Source organism: Giraffa tippelskirchi, chromosome 11, assembly GCF_054371585.1.
Source record: "Giraffa tippelskirchi isolate mGirTip1 chromosome 11, T2T-mGirTip1v1.2.pri, whole genome shotgun sequence".
Lineage (NCBI taxonomy): Eukaryota > Metazoa > Chordata > Mammalia > Artiodactyla > Giraffidae > Giraffa > Giraffa tippelskirchi.
The window spans coordinates 58,518,836-58,524,480 of NC_137285.1; positions in this window are offsets into that span (position 1 = coordinate 58,518,836).

Below are 5,645 nucleotides of genomic sequence, written 5' to 3' on the forward strand. Positions count from 1 at the left end.
GGGGTTTGGCTGCCATTCCAGAGTTTATTTGAATTAATCTTCATTCTCACTGGCCTGCGGAGCTCAGTAAAACTGGCTTTTCAGCCAACACTTTCATTGCTTCCTGATTGTGCTGGTATCAGAAACACCACAAGAAAAGCACTTGAGAGATTTTTTTATAGGAATAGTTGCTTCAGGGAAGGAAGAACTTTCTGCCAGAAGGTACAAAGACTATCTGTTTATTGTTTATTTGCGACACATGGCAACTGGCCTCCTGTTTACTAAAGCCAGTCTTGTGGGTGTGCTGACAATTTATTTCTGGGGATTATTTGGAATTTACACTTTCTCCAGTAGATTGCAAAGAATTTTCATTGATTGATTCAACAGGTAGAATTTACCAACAGATACAATCAATTCTCTCTGTGAATCTATAGAAATTCTAGTTGTATTTTTGAACCTAATAGATGATGATTGAACTGAGAAAGTATTAAGCTAAATAAAAAACACCATATTTTTCTGAATTTTAAGGTCTTAGGGTTAAAAGACATTATGAATTATATGATGATCCTCACACTGCCATATATTCTCACAGTTTCCAGTGAAGACACTTGGAGTCTTTCCTGAAAGTAATTTCTATACACTTATAAAATCCTATTTATGCTTTAGTCATGTTATGGAAAACCTGTGTTCTGTTCAAACCTCTCTGAGTAAGTGTGCCACTTTTGATTGGGTTTTGTTTGAGGTTTTGAGTGTACATATAAATATAATAAAACTAAGTGCGTGGGAGGGAGGTTCAGGATGGGGAACACGTGTATACCCATGGCTGATTCATGTGAATGTATGGCAAAATCCACCACAATATTGTAAAGTAATTAGCCTCCAATTAAAAAAACAAAACAAAAAACTAAGTAGGAAAGGAAGAACCAGCTTGATTAATGGCAGGGTGAATAGAAACACCCATATTGTTGGGCTTTCTTCAAAGATAAATTTGGTCCAGTGGTTAAGACTTCACCTTCCAATGCAGGTGATGAAAATTCAATCCCTGGTCAGAGAGCTAAGGTCCCAAATGCCTTGCGGCCAGAAAACGAAAACATAAAACAGAAGCAATATTGTAACAAATTCAATACTTTAAAAATAGGCCCAAATTAAAAAAAAAAAAAATCTTAAAAAGAAAAAGATGTGAGAACACAGTTTCATCCTGGAAGTCTAGATGAGGCCTCTGGCTTCCTCTGAAGGAAGTCTCATTCCCTGTGGCTGTCACCCGTGCGGTGTGACAAAGGCCGGTCGACCGTGCCTACCTGTGCCGGGGAGAAGGGACGGGAGCAGCAAGGGCAGCCCCTTTTCCACTCTAGGCTCCTTTCCTGCTGGCCTGGGCTGTTTATCCACTGCCAGGCTTGACTGACTTCCTGTGCGTTAAGAAGGGGAGCAAGGCCTTCTGAAGCAAAAATTTAAAGAGAAAGTGGGAGTGATGTGCTCTGAGTAGATACAGGAAGTGAGAGAAGGAAGCAGGGCACGCCAGGTCTTTCTCAAGATACAGTAACACTGCCCTCTGTTAAAATAGGCACCAGAGATGCGGGCTTCCGTCCAATCAGATGAGAATGCTCTCCGTCCGTGGGGCGGTGGGAGGGGCTAAAGCATGGGCTGCTGTCTGCTTCTCTAGGAGCAGAGATGGGGGGCGGGGCGGGGCGGGTTCTTACCCAACACCACACATCCCTCCTGACAGTGGAATCCTTTACGTGATTCCCACACCCGATGACTCCCAAAACTTGCTTGAATACCCTCTTAAGCTGAACGTTGCCCCTAGCAGCCCGTTGTGATTGACGAACATGGTAGGAAGTTCTCATACGGAGCCCAACCCGCCCCGTGTCTTCCATCAGATCCTTTATTGAGTTTTTGGAGCAGCAAGGAGCAGGTCTAATCGTGCAACTAATTTTCAGTTGTTTGAGTCTGTTGTCTCTCTGCACACCCCTGTCCTTCAAACACCACATCTACCCATGAAACCCAAATGCATTCTTTCTTTTTTAAATTAATTTATTTTATTTGGAGGCTAATTACTTTACAATATCGTAGTGGTTTTTGCCATACATTGACATGAATCAGCCATGGGTGTACATGTGTTCCCCATCCTGAACCCCTCTCCCACCTCCCTCCCCATCCCACCCCTCAGAAAGAGAGAACAAGGAAGTATTTTCTAAAAGTGGAAGGATGCTTAGCATCAGTTTCCGTCCCCCTGCCCCTCATGTCTGTGACTGGGAGGTTCAGGTGGGAGCCTGTGGGACAGGTGGCATTGATTGGCAGGACCCTGGCATGAGCGGAGCAGGGGCAGTGGCTCTCCTCTCCTCGCCTCTCCCTGAGCAGCAGTGAGGGCTCCTGCCCACCTCTGCCTGTCTCCTTTTGCCTCTGCTCTCAAAAGTGAAACGTTGCACAGTCGGGAGGACTGGTGCAAAGAGTTAAGACACGTAGAGCCAAGAAAATAAAGAGTCAGATGTCCCGGCAGCTTTCAGTGCGTCCTGATTCTCACCACCCCCAGAGCAACCATGGAAGTAGGAGGGACCAGATGAAGACATTTAGAAATTGGTTCCGCTCCACAGCGATCCGGAGCAGGCTGGGACTCGGCTGCTTCGAGGTGGCTTGAGAGCCTCCTCTCTGGTGTCAGAACATTCACGTGGCAGTGCCGCTCCCTTTTGAAACCTCTCTGACTCACCCTAACCTTGAGGTAGGAAGACTGAAACTTTTCTTTCTTTTTTTAAAACACATTGAACCTACAATCGAATGAAACCAAATTCCGCGGAAATCCAACAGCAGTGTGTGTTCAGCATAGCCATGGCCAACTTCTGGTCTTGAGTACGGATCCCTATCGGAAGGGAAGTGTGTGGGTGTTTGTGTCGGATCTTTGCCATTCATTGGGTCTACAGTGAGACCTGCGCTAGCGAGCTGAGAATTCCATTTTACTTAAAAGTTACAAGGGGAGAAAGGAAGTGCACTTAGGGTGCAGTGTTCAAAACCAAACAAAAGGAAACAAAACAAGATCCCATACAATGTGAAGGCCCACACTTTTCAAACTGTACCAGCTGTTGGAGAGTTGATTACACGAACTTAGAGCTTTCTCTGAGAAGGGTCTAAGGTAACATGAACGTATGTTATTGCATGGTTGCATATGTAGCGACTATTTTGGTGCAGAGTGACCCCCTGAATACCTGCATGACAACTAAAAAACATTCATAGAAAAGCACAAGTGTGACATGAAATGTGGGCTTCCCAGGTGGTGCTATTGGTAAAGAACCCACCTGCCAATGCAGGAGACATAAGAGACGTGGGCTCGATCCTGGGTTAGGAAAATCCTTTGAAGGACGGCATAGCAACTCACTCCAGTATTCTTGCCTGGAGAATCCCATGAATAAAGGAGTCTGGTGCGCTGCAGTCCATAGGGTAGGAAAGAGCCAGGCATGACTGAAGCGCCTTAGCATGCACAGTGTAAAATGTGTAGAAAGCAAACTTGCTATGCCTGCCTGCTAAGTCACTTCAGTTGTGTCCAACGCTCTGCGACCCTGTGGATTGTTGCCTGCCAGGCTCCTCTGTCCATGGGGATTCTCCAGGCAAGAATACTGGAGTGGGTTGACTTGCCCTCTTCCAGGGAATCTTCCTGTCTCAGAGATCGAACCCATGTCTCTTAGGCATCTCTTAGTCTCCTACATTGGTAGGTGGGTTTTTTGGGGTTTTTTTTTTTACCACTAGCGCCACCTGGGGAAACTTACTCTAGCCACCTGCATATGACTTGGCCTGGAATCACCTTGTAGAAATCTAAGATCTTCCAAGTTGTTTAGTGACCTTGGGAATTCATTAAGAGCATCAGGGTCTCTCATGAGGTAAGTGTTGAGCGGCTAAGGTTGAAGGAGCAGTAGATTAAACTTCCTTTATTTCCTTCTCATTACATCACACAAACGTCTGTGTTCCTGGCCAAATATATTAAGGCAAAAAAATAAAAGAGGAAACTCTAAATAATTGATGACATGCCAAGCGACTTCAGAACTTTGTTGACATTTGGTCTCTTGAATTGTATCCTAATGACTATATAACATGTAACTCTAAAGTAATGTAACCTAAAAACAAAACAAAACAAAAACCTCACAACATACTAGAATAAGTAAATATTTATTATTTCCTTTGGAGCAGTCATTCTGGAATGCTAGCTCTTAACCCAATAATTTTGAAGTTATAAAAAATTATTTTTCTAGTGTCTCTCTGCAAGCATTTTCAGTTCCGTGTATGTTATTTTGAATGGCTTACCGTGGACCTTACAGTCTGGCACATGCATCTTGTCTAGCATCCTTGTTTTATGGAGAAACTTGATCTGGAAAATTCAAGTGATTTGTCCCAAGTCACATAAAGCTGGGACCAGAACCAAGGTCTGTTTACCAGGAGAGCATTTTTGCCACAGCATCCTTCTGCCTTTTTCCTTCGTGGGTGGACTTAATTTTTTGGAAAAAAAAAAAAGTTTAAGTTATTCATAGCCAAATCTAGTGAATAAGATGGATGATCAACTCAGTGCAATGTGGTAAATCTTCACTGGGTACCCACTATATACAAGGTATCCTGACAAGTGCTGCAAAGGATCCAAGAGATTTTAAGGCATAGGACTTGATCTTAAATTAACTGTAATAAGGGAATCAAAAAAATGAGCTGTTATTACAGTAGAATTGAGAGGAGAGTAGTTTCCTTGAGTTCCTGATTTTTATTATATGCCTTCAATCAATAGGTAAAGCCCCTACTTTGGTTAAGTACCTGTTTGTTGTATCCTTCTTTCAAATTCACAATGACAGGACTGGAGTGAACAAATATGTTAGCTTATGAAAAGCATTATGAGTCTTTAAAATGAAAATGGGACCTAACATTTTAGGGAAGGGTGCAATTATTATTTTCTGTAAAAAATAAAACTGTTAGAATTTTCAGAATATTTGTGTACTGCCAAGTTGCTATGTGGATACTTTTGGGGAAATGAAATCAACACATCCAATCTGTGGTGACAGACCTTTAATCAATCCTGTGCTATTCTGGAGTCTTTCAAAATATGGCCAGCACTTAATTCTGCTGCTTTTTAAAATACGAAGTAAAGATAATAAATACCTTGTTAATCTACTCTCTCAATTAATTTATATGATGGTGACATAACTTGCCTAGAAACATAGGATCAGCTGCATCGTTTCCTAATGTTTATGTAATAAAAACAAATACTTTTTTATAAGAATATCTTGCTGCTCTTGCTAAGTCGCTTCAGTCATGTCTGACTCTTTGGGACCCTAAGGACTCTAGCCAGCCAGGCTCCTGTGTCCATGGGATTCTCCAGGCAAGAATATCTTACTATTGATTTATCATCAATAAGAGTTTTGAGTTAGTGTTCTAGTAATAATTTTCACTTGGGAGGTTAACCCTTGTTGAACATACATTAAATGTCTGGCACATTTCATAAAGTATTTTTTAAATTACTTTTTATTAGAGTATAGTTGCTTTACAATGTTGTGTTACTTTCTCCTGTCCAGAAAAGTGAATCAGTTATATGTACACATATATCCTCTCTTTTTTTGATTTCCTTCCGATCTAGGTCACCACAGAGCCCTGAGTAGAGTTCCCTGTGCTACACAGCAGGTTCTCATTAGTTATCTATTTTA